At 37.4% G+C, this 13818-nt stretch overlaps 1 protein-coding gene across 1 annotated transcript in view; it reads left to right on the forward strand.

Annotated features, from left to right (window-relative positions):
* Nucleotides 1-13818, forward strand: part of LOC124206263 (vascular endothelial growth factor receptor 1-like) — a 58343-nt gene that overhangs the window by 37430 nt on the left and 7095 nt on the right. The window contains exons 36-42 of the mRNA XM_046603981.1: nt 7900-8027; nt 8124-8176; nt 8253-8433; nt 8544-8624; nt 12715-12863; nt 13330-13460; nt 13649-13745. The gene's annotated coding sequence lies outside the window, so the exon portion shown is untranslated. The remainder of the gene's footprint in view (nt 1-7899; nt 8028-8123; nt 8177-8252; nt 8434-8543; nt 8625-12714; nt 12864-13329; nt 13461-13648; nt 13746-13818) is intronic.

Below are 13818 nucleotides of genomic sequence, written 5' to 3' on the forward strand. Positions count from 1 at the left end.
ATATGCCAATTAAATTGTCAAAATTTTTGGCAGTTTGAAAATTTTAGATTGATGGACGTAACTAACGATTTTGCGTAACAATTTTCTTGATCCCTCCTCCCAACTTTCTACTTTTCTTTGATGTCGATCTTTCCCGACACTTCTTTTCTTTATTGCATCACAAAATTTACCACTTCCACCGTATTCATTTTTCTACTCCATTTGATTTTCCTGGACGTGAAATTTCGTTTGCGGCAACTGTATGCGAATTTTGTTAAAAATGCCGACAGCAGTGACTCTACGCTGGTGTTCAGTTTTCACGAGAAAAGATTTGCATTTCGAATGTTAGACACGTTGTAGCGTTTCGTGAATATCCTAGACTTTTATCGCTCAGTTTAAACGTGAGACTGACACACCTCGTTTGATGTTGGATCGTGGCAGAGGGCGGGAGAGGGCGGGCGAGGGCGGGCCGTTAAAGTGTGATGATCCAAATTTTTTGTATCATCACAGTGATCGCTGATGCTTGTGACTTATTCCAGATTCATTGCTTGAACACTCACTGGTTAAATTCATTTGACAATTTTCTGTTGTTTACTCGTAGTATTTGCATTTGCTTTCTACTGGTTCAGAGATTCACAATTCGTCGTTTTTGCTTCCGCCGCCTTTGCTACCCAAAGATTTAATTTTCCGTGCCGAAGTACAGTTATTTAAGAATTTCACCTACCCAGTTGTGACTGGTAACTCTCAATTGCTTTGGAATCCTCTTCTACGATTACCGGATCTCCCAAAAATTTTTGAGAGCGAATTGCGAGGGCTAGGATGAGTTAGAATAATTGATGTTATTAATTGCGTGTTATAGGCGTTTACATTGTGAAGATGGCAAATGTGATAACTCAACTGCTGGCTTGAAATTGACGTGCTGACAATGTTGGGCAAATGCTTTTAAAGGAATTTTATCCGTCACGTTGTGTAACAGTCTATGAAGTTCATTCATTTATTCCGCGAATCTACAAACGGAATAATGAATTCTTATAGGATGTAACTCGCTAGCGAGTAGCGACCTTCGTGTGCAGTTGCGCAATCGGAAAGAATGAGTCCACATATGCTTTCTTTCCCCCCTATCCGTATATATCTGCGCTTTGCTAATTGCCACTATTGAACATTTGGGTTAAGAGACATGATTATAACTTTCAAGGTCACGATTATAGTCTCGAGTTTGTTATCTTTTTATTCTTTGATGTGAAGATGGCTGATTGAACCGTCCGTTGCTACACTTGTAGCCCCAAAATCCTCTTAGTTCAGAAATGTTGAACAAAGTTTATTCTTGGCAACACGGCGAGCTGTTAAGATTTATTTCCCCGAATTGTTTGATCGTTTATTTAGTCGCCGGACGCCAATGCTTGTAGCGTACTCCAGATTCAACGCGTGAACATTCACTGGTTTTATGCAATAGACATCATCTGTTATTTATCCGCAATATTTGCAATTGCTTTTTGGTGATGTGGAAGTTCTCAGTTTGTCATTTTCGCTTCCATCGAGTCTGCTGGTGAAAAATTACTAATATTCTGTGCTGGAGCCCAGTAAAAATGAAACGTTTCCCTGTCCAATCAGTATTTTCATCAATTTTTTGGACTTCACACATGAAGGCCTTTTCGACGGAAGTCTTTCATAGTTCCCATCGATTGCACTTCAAGGTGTTTAAAGGGATTACGAAGTATTAATCGTAACTGAGGAATTTAAATATTTGACATAGTCGTCTGCAGGTGATGATGGCAGATGTGATTGCGCAATCGCTGGCTCGAAAATGACGCCATAAATGTATGACAGATGCATTTAGAGAAATCATTTCTGTCACGTTGTGTGACAATAATTAAAGTTCATGTTTTCATCTCGCCACACTGCTAACGAAATAATTGATTTTTTAGATGAACTCTGTAGCGTCTCTGGTACGTGAAGTTGCAAACTTGTCAGGGCGTTAAAATGACCGATCATATCCTAATCAAATCATTCTTGGTTGTTGTTTTCACTTGGTGATAATTAGTGCTACTCACTACTCAGTCATTTCTAAATCGTGAACAATGATGTTTTCTTTACAAAGAATTCGATGCAATTGACCATTTTCCTTACTTCATTACTTGACGCGATTTAAATCTGTTAATGCAGATTGACTTTTGTGCTAAACATGTTAATAGGGAGATATTTAAATATGGCTTGATATTTTTTAACAAATTAGATATGATCCGGATGTATCCATTAGAGTGGTTTTCGTACATTGGACTCCCAATGATTTCGACTTCCTGGGGATTGGAAACGTCTAATGTACGATGACAAACGTCTTTTGGATTACCTGATATTGGTGACTAGTTATAGTCACGTCTAATTTCAAATATCAATCGAGTTCAGAATATGTAGGTAGATTTCCCTGTCGCGTGTGTGATACACCAGACTCACTCTATGGAATGATTTGGGTGTAACTGGTTAAATAAATGTTATTGTGTGATTCATGCTAATTATCACTGTGATGCTATATTTAAAGTTCAACAGTTAAAAACGCAGTATTTCGTGAAATTAATTTATAGGAGAATTTATTGCTTCTGTTTGAAATGAATCAACTGCGTATTAATTGAGGTTGGAGGGGGGGTCGGTATTGGGAAAACAGTAGTCTATACTTTTTAAAATAATTAAGCTCACAATTAAAATTTAAATAAATCTATTTGCCGAAGAAGCGAAGTGATTCGTACATGCATCAGTATTATTTTTCTCCCTTTTACCTTTCTTATTAGTTTGACGCTTGTAGGCCTGAAATTTTACTTAAAAAACGCGGATTGGTTTGTGTTGCGCATTTTTTCCTGCAAATGAAATTAAAACGCCCTAGAGTGAAAATGCTTAATTTTCAACCGGGCAATACAAATGTATTGTGCCAATCTATTTTTAACGATGAACATAACAATTTCGCCACGATACACTAAGTTTGAGAATTCACCTTGATAGAAACTAAGTTTGTCTGAACATGAAATGAGATTCGCGCACATTTTTACGTCATTATTTCTTCCCAATTTTAGTTCAATTCTCTCTGATGTTAAACCTTTTTTTTTTGCTTTTGACTCGGCCTGCAAGTGCCGAACCCTTTTCAATTTGATGGCAAAATCATCTTCCTAGGGTGGCACAGTTTTGTAATCGTCCCGAGAGTAGGATTTAAAACTTATTCTGCTATCAATTCTAAATTCAGTCAACCTGAACGATATTGTGCTTCTACTGTTCTTTAAGTCAACGAGCAATTCGTACTTATAATGGTGCACTATGTTGGTGTAATAATTGTAAAGTCACGTAACACCAGTCGTCTAAATTATTGCTTAGTAGGAAGGAGGTATTCACACAGAGGGTTAGTATTGATGCGGCGCTTGTAAAGAAGATTGTTTTTTGTTCTGTTCTGATGGAGATAATAAGGAATCAAGACTGCACTGAGCTGATGATCTTGAGGGGTATTGACATTCTACTAGATCATTTATAGTTAGTATGTCATTTTCCTGTCTCTCCACTCTCTTAGTTAGTCTGCATTGGACAATATAAATTTTTTATCCTTATTGCAACATCAGTATAGACTACGAAAATTCTCGTAAACTGTCTTGTGTCATGAATTGCATTTTTTAGATTCGTGATTTTTTATTATGGAATATTCAGCTTGTGTGTCATAAAGTGGTGTTCTTTGAAAGGAATCGGAATCTGCTGATCCTATTTTTGCTTGAGACTGCCATCAATCCGTTTTGAATTTATTGGCGGGACCGAAATGGTTTTTCCCTCGGGGCTCAAATGTCGCTAAAGCCGCTTTCAGGAAAGGTTATATAAAGCGCCAAACAGATGAGCGTACCCAAATTTGAAAAGAAGTGGTACTCGAAATGCCGTGACACGTGGAAACCTTTTTTTTTAAATAAATATTGGTTCAGTGCGGACGACATTTTGTTTTCTGCCAAGAGAAAGGGGCGGTTTTATTCTTCTTTCCTAACCCTCACCCCCTCCCCCAATCATACTATTCTTTTTCTCGATTTGTCCTTACTCTTCCTCTCTTTATTACGTCACAAAAAAGTATATAATCTACCAGAAATGACGCATTACAGTCAGTTCTCAGTTGTCACTTGTCAGGTGTGCAGAAGCCAGCTGGTGTGTTTTTCTGCGGTTTCATTTTTCTAAGTTTTAAAATGCAGCTCCAACGTGTTAGTTGTTTTTCTTACAGTGGTACTTGACTCGGTTGACCGTGGCGGGTGATGGGCACGGCAGGCTTTTGGTCTGGAATTTTTATCTTTTTATTCTTGGCTGATCGAATCGATTTTAACACCTGTAGCCCAAAAAATTTTTGGGAAATGTTCAACGAAGTTGAATTATGGCAACGGCCTGCATGGACGAGCTTTTATAAGTGTCATTTCCCCCAATTGTTCTATTGTCATATCTATAGTCGCCGATGCTGGTAGCGTATTCCAGATTAGATGTGTGAACATTCACTGGTTTCATTCATTTGACCATTTTCTGTTGTATACTCGTAGTATATGCATGTGGTTCCGGCTAGTTCAGGGATTTTCAATTCGTCATTTTTGCTTTCGACGCTTTTGCTACCGATACACTTAATATTCTGTGATACAGCTCAGTAATTTGATATATTCTCCTACCGATTTCCAGATACACTGTCGTAATCTGGAAACGATTCGAATACCCGGGATTTCTGAAGACTTTTAGGACTTCCGAAATAACACGAGGTCAGCGATGTAGGAGCCGATATAATTGATAAAACCAATTGCATGTTATACGCGTTTTCATTTTGAAGATGAGAGATATGATCCCTCAATAGCTGGCTTGCAAATGACGTCATAATTGTTGGGCCAATGCATCAAGTGGAATTTTACCTGTTGCGTTGTGTAACAGTCTATGAAGTTCATTTATTTATTCCGCGGAATGGTTAGTTCCTGGTATGAAACTCGCTAGCGACTTTCGTTTGCGGTTGCGCTATCCGTTAAAATGCGTTCACATGCCTTCTTATATTACACCTTATCCCATATCCGTATATATCTGCGCTTTGTTAATTGCCATAGCGCAGTGCCACGTAAGTGCCATCTCCATAGAGGAGAGATCATCAGAATAGATTATCACCCGAGGGCAATCTTGCGCACATTTTTACGTCAAGAGTCTTCCCGTTACGTCTTCCCGCTCCCGCTTCTTTAAGCATCTTCTTGGGGAGGAATAAAGACCTGTAATCGGCCCGAGGGATGGTTAAAAAATTTATTCGAAAAGTTTATATCAATTCAATCGTCTTCTATCTTCTATCGAGTCAATCGGAACGGTATTGTGCAACTACTGTTAATTACAATCACATTTTGATGTTTAAATAAGTGAGCACGTCGTACTGATAATGGTGCACTAGGTTGATGAAATAATTGTGAAGTTAACTAACACCAGTCGTCTTAAATAGCGCTCAGCAGGAAGGAAGTATTCACACAGGGGGTTAGTAACGACGCGTTGCTTGTAAGGGAGATTGATTTGTAGCCTATATACAAATTGAGTGTTGATGTGTTGGAGGAATCCGGTGTTCACCTAAATAATTATCTTGAGGAATCTTAGCTTGGATTCCTTGATTAATTTAGTGATTCTGTCGTTGTTCCTTCAATCTATCCTCAGTACTTCCGGAATTAGAAAATGTGAATCATTTAGCCTTATTTTTACATCATTATCAACTACGAAAAGTCTCGTCAACTTTCGCGTGTCATGAATCGAATTATTTAGATCTGTGATTTTTTTATTATGGAATAATTAGATTGTGTGTGATGTGGGTGGTGCTCTTTGGAAGGAATTGAAATTGGCTGATTATATTGAAAATGTCCCGTCAGCACAATCCTCCATCTAAATTTTGAGAAAAGTCGAATCGCTTAGTCCTGCTGAAATTGGAATAGTGGATGGAATGTTAGTGAGTTGCAATCAGCACCGAATTAGCAGACCATCGTTTATCTGCCATTTTACCCCTAACTCGCCTTTGCTCTGTGTTTCAACTCGTTGAAATCCCGTGATTGTACTCTTATATCTCCCAGCCTGTTATTCGTTCGGGACATTAAACACGACACGTCCCGGTTGGGCACTTGAAATTTACTTAAATTGATATGCCAATTCAATTAGCTAAATTATCGGCAGTTTGAAGATGTTCTGTGGATGGACATTCATTTCCTTCTTTCTCAATCCTCTACTTTTTTATCAATTTTTCCCGACTGTTCCTTTCTTACTTGCAATTAAAACAATTACCATATCTACTTTATAGCAAGTTCATTTCTGTACTCCGTTTTATTTGCTTGAACGTGAAATTTGGATTGCGGCAATTGCTGTATGCGAATTATGTTGAAAATGCGTGTTACCGCGTTTCGGGAGTATCCTGACGATCATGACCTTGTTTGAGGACATCTGAGAAAAAAAAATTCCCCTCAGAACTTTTCTTTTTTTTTCTGCGACTTCGTGAAGAAAATTGAATAAATCTATCGGTAATCGCTTTGGCTTGACGAAAATGCCCTTTTCAGCTTTTCTCTTTCTGAACTACGGAGATCAATTAGGCTCGTAGCGATTGTCAATTACAATATCTACACCAGTTGAAGTTTGTCAAATATTCACGTGGCTATCTTGCGGATTTAATACCAACGTCATCAGGTAGTCTGAGAAAGTTTTTATTCTGCTCAGAAACAGTTAATTAGACATGATTTCTTGTCTGGAGTTCAGGAATTCCTTTTTAAATAATTGGAATAGATTTCCGGTTTTTTTTGCTTGTTAGATGTGTGTGTTGTCCACGAGTTGTCCATGAGTCCAACAAGGAAATCTGTAGAATAATTGAAAAATAACAAATATTTCTAGGTCTCTAGTGTGTAGTACTAACTAATGATGTTGCGTAACAGTTGATTTGAACAGATTGGTGCGAAAGCTATGCAAATGCTCTAAAATTAACAAATCCTGAAAACATTTGACAATAGATAAAGCTCGTGAAAATTCGTCGGTATAATAATAAGGGAAAGATTGTTATTCACTTCCGGTTTAACAAACAAAAAATGAGATTTCATGGATCGCTGCAACGGGAGCGGCCCGTTTAGTGTGATTATCCTCAAATTGTTCTGTATCGTCAATTCGTTATAATAATAGCTGATGCTTATGACTTATTCCAGATTTATTGAGTGAACATTAATTTGTTAATTGCAATTGACAATCGTCTCTTGTTTATTCGCAACTTTCATAGTAGCTTGCTGGTGTTTCATGCATTCTCGATTAGTATTTTTTGCTTCCGCCGCCTTTGCTAGAGATAGATTTAATATTCTGTGCTTAAGCACGATTTATTACGATCTCCTCATGCCTTTTTTCATCGTCGAAAATCTAATGATGTCTCACTGATCTAAAACATCATTTTTAATAATTTCCTTTGCAATTATCGGTTGCTGGAAATGGTGATGGTATGAAGTTGTTATCTAAAAAATAAATTTAACTTGATGTTACAGGCGTCTGATTATACAAGATGAGAGACATGATCTCTCAATCGCTGGCTTGACAATGACGTCACAAATGTTGGGCCAATACATTTAAAATAATCATATCTGCCTCGTTGTGTGTCAATCTATGAAGTTCATTCATTTATTCCGCGATATATTTCTGTTAAAAAGCTGGCAATCAAACCGCTTAGCTAATTTTTTTGTTTTGTTTGGTTTTAGGGAAGGGGTTGACTTTCTTTGATTTTGGCGGGTGATGGGAGTTGGAGGGAGGGCGGTTTTTTAATATCGATATCTTAGCGATCTTAGCGTGGTTTATTGGAATATTTGTGTCGTCTGCTGCTTTCCTTTTGTTCTCATTCTCACTTTTCAGTTTCCAAAATGCAAAGAAGAAGTTTCAGTTTTCAAATTTTTTTTATTATAGAAAACTGAACAGATCACTGGTCTAGAACTGGCTTGCAAGAGAAATCAGAGAGAAATAGCCGAACAAAATCAAATGTGTGAACTTCTTTGGTGTGACTCTCCATGCCCTCCATCCATGCTGTTGCTCAGGTAATTATAACTAAAAATGCCAATGGAATGATTTTGGGAGTTTATAATTTTTAATTTTATGCAGAAGAGTTTAATAAGTTCCAAATTTGCTCGCAGATATGTGAAATGTTGGTGCCTGGTGCCTAACTACAGAGACTAGCATTTATCATGTATGCCCGTTGTCAATGCTTGGGACATTTGGTTTACTGTATTACTCTATGTAACCTTTACCTTTTTTTTTTACAGATTTCAGGCCTGAGCCAGCCATTGTAACCACAAGAAGTGCAAGTTCTGATACTGAGCTGTCGTTACCAACAATCTCAGCATCATAAATTGGATTATGGCATTGGTTACTTTTATTAACCTGTGAACTGCCGCATATTTTAATGGTGCCTGAAAACAAATGGGTATTACACATAAACCTTAAGTAATTCCGATTTGAACAAAGAGGTGTAACCCACTGTCTTTTGTTTGAGTATCCTTATTTTTTGTCTGCAATTTTTTTTCGTAACACATTTATTTTTTATTTTTGCTTAGATAAACAGCTCCAAGTTTAATTGGAAAAACTCTGTTCTCACTCAATAACTCTGGCTGGCTTTAGATTTCCTGGGCTGAAAGGTAGGACTAATGTCTCTATTCCTTTTTTTTTTTACTTTTTGGTGGCGTTGGTTGTCGGAGTACGATTGTCGTTTTCCTGTCTTTTTCTACCCTCAGTTAGTCTGCAACTTTTAACTTGGACAATGTGAATATTTTGAGCATGGTATAATAGGTTTTGAGCCTAAATGAATACTTCAGTACGAACTACAAAAATTCTCGTAAACTGTCGTGTGTTGAATTGTTTGGGTCCGTGATTTTTTACAATGGAATTATCAGCTTGTGTGTGGTACGGTTGGGGTTCTTTGAAAGGAATAGGAATCTGCTGAAATCGTTTTAACTGGAGGAACCGCCATCAATCCGTTTTGAATTTATTGGCAAGACCGAAATTATTCCCCTTGGGGCTCGAATGCCGTTAAAGCCGCTTTCACGGAAGATTATATAAAAACACCGAACAGATGAAGCATCGAAAAATCCGGAAAAATCTGAAACACCCAGAGAGCCATTTCTAATGTCTGAATCAACTGCGTATTAATTGAGGGTGGGAGGGGTGGCTGGCGGCACTGGGAAAATCCGTGACGACAATAGATATGTGTACTTAAGATGATAAATTAGTCTACATCAATTTTTTCCTTTTCATTTGTAAAGAAACGCTTTGAGTTTGATTCGTACGCACCAGTTACTGTTTTGATCCATTGCACAGTCTGATTCACTTGGATGCGTGTCAATTTTGGCGCCCATTTCCTGGAAATGAATTCAAACGCCCAAGCGGGAAAATGTGTCTTTTGCAAACGCACGATACAAGTTTATCGTGATAATTTCTTTTCTGACGATGAACATTACAGTAACGACCAGAAACACAAAGTTGGAGCCTTGAACCTTGCCATACTACGTGTAACGGGGTTTGAAATTAAATTTGCACTTGGAGATATATACCACCCACAGAAGTAGCGGTATTTCGTATAACATCAATGTTTTTTTCTTCTTTAAATGAAACTCGGTTGCTATAAGTTGATAACCGGTAACAACATCAAAGAATTGAGTCACCTCACTTGTTTGTGTGTCCACCGTGGGAATCGACTATTTCATGCCAACTTTCCCATCTCAAAGAACGAATTTAGATCCTTGGTTACTCTAAATCAAGAAAGCAGCCACAATTTATTAAAACGAGGTTGATAGTTGAAACTCTGAAACGTGCATTTTTGTATTTTTATTTGTAGTTTGAAATTCTCCCATGGAAATCTGGTTCGTTTTATTATGTTTAAAAGTTTTTGCTTGATCGCTATAGAACTGCGTATTCCTTCGCCGATTTGGGCTTTAGCTAGCGTTTACATCGTTGGCCAGAATTGATGTTTTCTTTCCCAGGTTAATCTTGCGCACATTTATACGTCAGCGGGCTTTTCATTTTAAGTTATTTTAAGAATTTTAAGACATTTAAGACATTTTACACGACGCCCCGGTTGGGCAACTAAGGTTTACTTAACTTGATATGCTAATTCAATTAGCAGAATTATTGGCATTTCTAAGATGTTCTGTTGATGGACATTGCGTAACAATTTATACTCGATCCTTCTCTCCTGACTTTCTACTTTTTTTTCGAGTTTCCCGACTCTTTCTGTCTGAAGTGCATCAAAGAAATTACCATTCTCTTCTTCGTTAAATTTTTTTCGAACGTGAAATTTTGATTGCGGAAACTGGATGCGATGTGCGTGATGGACGTTAGTGTTCAAGTGAAAATATGTTCATTTAGAATGTTAGACACGTTGTAGCGTTTCGGGAGAATCCTAGACCCGTATCGTTCCGTTTGAACATGGCACTGACTACTGATAAACCTTGTTTGGAGACTACGTAAAAAAAATGCACTCAGAACTTATTGTTTTTTTCTTTGACTTCGTGAAAAAAATTGAGTAAAATTAGCAGTCACCGCATTGTCTTATCTCAAATGCTCTTTCCGTTTTTGAACTACAGGGATCAAGGTGTCCGTTAACGATTGCGAATAAAAAGATCGACATCAGTTAATTACCATTTATATGCCAACGTCTATCCTCTGAATTTCATACCACCGTCTACAATTAGTGAGAGAAGTTTTTATTCTGCGCTGAGACAGTTAACAAGACATGATTTCTTGTCCGGATTGTGATGCCAACCTTAATGAGCAATTCAAAAGTGACTTTTGGTAGGTTGGGCCTTTGATTGGCCCAAACAAATTGGTATTCCAATGAGACTGCAAGAAAATCTGTAAAGAATAAAAATTATTAACAAATATTTCAAGGGCTTTAGTGTGTTGTTTCAACTTATGAAGTCGTGCAACTGCTGTCTTGTACAGAACGGCAAACATGGTATCCATTTCGTTAAAAGTAAAAAATTAAATAAAACATTTAGTCACAAACAATAAAGCTCTTGAAAATTCATCGCCATATTAATAAGGGAAAGATTGTTATTTACACTAAATGTAACGGAGAAATGATTTTACTGTATTGGTGCCCGCCCTTTTTTATATATTAGGAAGGGAATTTTGATCATATACAGTAATTGAACTAAAGTTGTTTTATCTTGTTTGCTTTGTATTTATTTTTTTAATCAAGCAGTCTAAAATTTTATGCCATTTCTATCTTCCGGTCACGCAAAAAAATGTTGAACGAAGTTGGAGTGGCACGAACGAAGTGGCAACAGGAGCGGGCCGGTTAGGCTGATAATCTCCAAACTGTTGTGTAATATCGACATCGTAATCGCCGATGCTAATAGCTATTTCCAGATTCAATGCGTGAACATTCACCGGCTAAATTCATTTCACAATTTTTTGTTGTTTTCTCGTTATATTCTCAGTTGCTTTCTGGTGACGCAGTGATTTTCAATTCGTCATTTTTGCTTCCGCCGCTTTAGCTACCGATACACTTGATATTCTGTGATAGAGCACAGTTATTTAAGGTTTTCTCCTGTTCACTTCCTTTGAAATCTAAAAGTTCGGAAATGATGCGACTTCCCGTTTATTTTTAGAATTTCTTTCTGTCTGAAATTTCTTCTAGGTCAGGGATTCAGGCGAAAGGTGATAAATAAATTGATAAATTTTATTGCGTGTTATAGGCGTTGCATTATGAAGATGAGTGATGTGATAGCTCAATCGCATGCTTGAAAATGACGTCATAATTGTTGGGCAAATTCATTTAGAAGAATTATGTCCGTCACGTGTTATATAATCGATGTAGTTCATTCAATTGTTTCGCGAAACAACCCATTGAGTAATGTACATTTTTGAGATGAACTCGCTAGCGACTTTCGGTGTGCGAATACGCTATCCAATACAATACGCCCACGTCCACAGCTGCTTCTCTCCCCCTATTAACATCAGCGCTAAAATAATTGTCATTATTGAACATTTGGGATTTATGGGACATGATTGCAACTTGTCAAGGCCACGATTTGTCTCGAGTTTGTTATATTTTTATTCCTCGGTTTGAAGATGGCTGATTGAATCGCCGATTTTGACACTCGACTTGTTTGAGAAATGTTGAACGAAGTTAAATCTTGACCAAAGGAGCGTGTTGTTTAGTGTAATTTTTTCCATATTTTCCTATCGTCATATTTATTCGCCGATGCTTGTATCGTTTTACAGATTTGATGCGTGAACATTCACTGGTCTAATGCCTTGATAATCTTCTGATTTTTATTCGTAATATTCGCAATTGCTTATTGGTCTTTCGGGTCTTCTCAGTTGGTCACTTATGCTTCCTTCGCCTTTGTTACTGAGAGGCTATTTATATTCTGTGCTGGGGCACAATTTAAATGTCTTTCCCTTCTCTCACACCCACTGAAGTTAACTTCCTGTTGGTAGGTTTTTAACGTCAGTCATTCTAGATTTGGAAATTTCTAGAAGAAGTCGGAAACATGTGAGAAGTGAATAGGGCTGTTAAAAATCTGAGAAATTTTAATGTCTGATATAAGCGTCTTCAGGTGATAATGACAAATGTGAAGGCGTAATCGCTGGCTACAAAAATGACGCCATAAATAAATGGCAGATGCATTAAAAGGAGTCATTTCTGTCACGTATTGTGACAATAATTAAAATTCATGTATTCATCTCGCCACACTACTAACGGAATAATTTACTTTTCAGATAAACTCGCAAGCGACTCCCGTGAATACCGTGCCTGCACAAAAGTGCACAGCTGCTGCCTGCTGGTACTGCAAGTTGCAAACTTGTCAGGGCGTAAAGATGACCGTTCGGAATAGACTAATCAACTAATTCGCAACTGCTGTTTTAAGGTAGGAACAAGTAATGCTACTCAGTCATTTCATTTCCAATTCGTGAACAAAGCTGTTTTATTAACAATGAAACTGATACAATTGACGGATTTCCTTATTACTCCACCCTAAATTTATATATATTGATACTGTGAATTATGGATATTTAAAAATGGCTTAATTATTTATTTGATTCTAAAGATCCAGATATGTCCATTAAAATAATGGCGATCAAACCACTTCTAATGTTTTGTTTTCTTTTTTGGTTTGGTTTTAGGGAAGAGGTTGACTTTCGATTTTGGCGGGTGGTGGGTGTTGGAGGGAGGGCGGTTTTTTAAATATCGATATCTTAGCGATCTTATTATCTTAGCGTGGTTTATTGGAATATTTGTGTCGTCTGCTGCTTTCCTTTTGTTCTCATTCTCACTTTTTAGTTTCCAAAATGCAAAGACGAAGTTTCAATTTTCAAACATTTTTTTTATTGTAGAAAACTGAACGGATCATTGATCAGGAACTGGCTGCAAGAGAAACCAAATCAGAGAGAAATAACAGTCGTCGTCGTGTGAACATATTTGATGTCGTGACTCCCCATGCTCTCCACTCCATGCTGTTGCTCAGGTAATTAAAACTAAGAATGCCAATGGAATTATTTTGGGAGCTTATACTGTTATGCTGAAGAGTTAAACCAGTTCAAAATTAGTGAAATGTTGGTGCCTGATTACAGAGACTAGCATTTATCATGTATGCCCGTTGTCAATGCATGTCAGAGTTGTGTTTACGCCATGTAACCTTTACCTTTTGTGCAGATTTCAGGCCTGAGCCAGCCATCGTAACTACAAGATGTGCAAGTTCTGATACTGTCAGTCTGTCTGCAACAATCTCAGCATCATCAATTGGGTTATGGTATTGGTTACTTTTGTTAACCTGTGTCGTGACTTGCTTTATATTATAATGGTGCTTGAAACTAAAATTACAC

This window comes from Daphnia pulex, chromosome 10 (assembly GCF_021134715.1).
Source record: "Daphnia pulex isolate KAP4 chromosome 10, ASM2113471v1".
Taxonomy (NCBI): Eukaryota; Metazoa; Arthropoda; class Branchiopoda; order Diplostraca; family Daphniidae; genus Daphnia; species Daphnia pulex.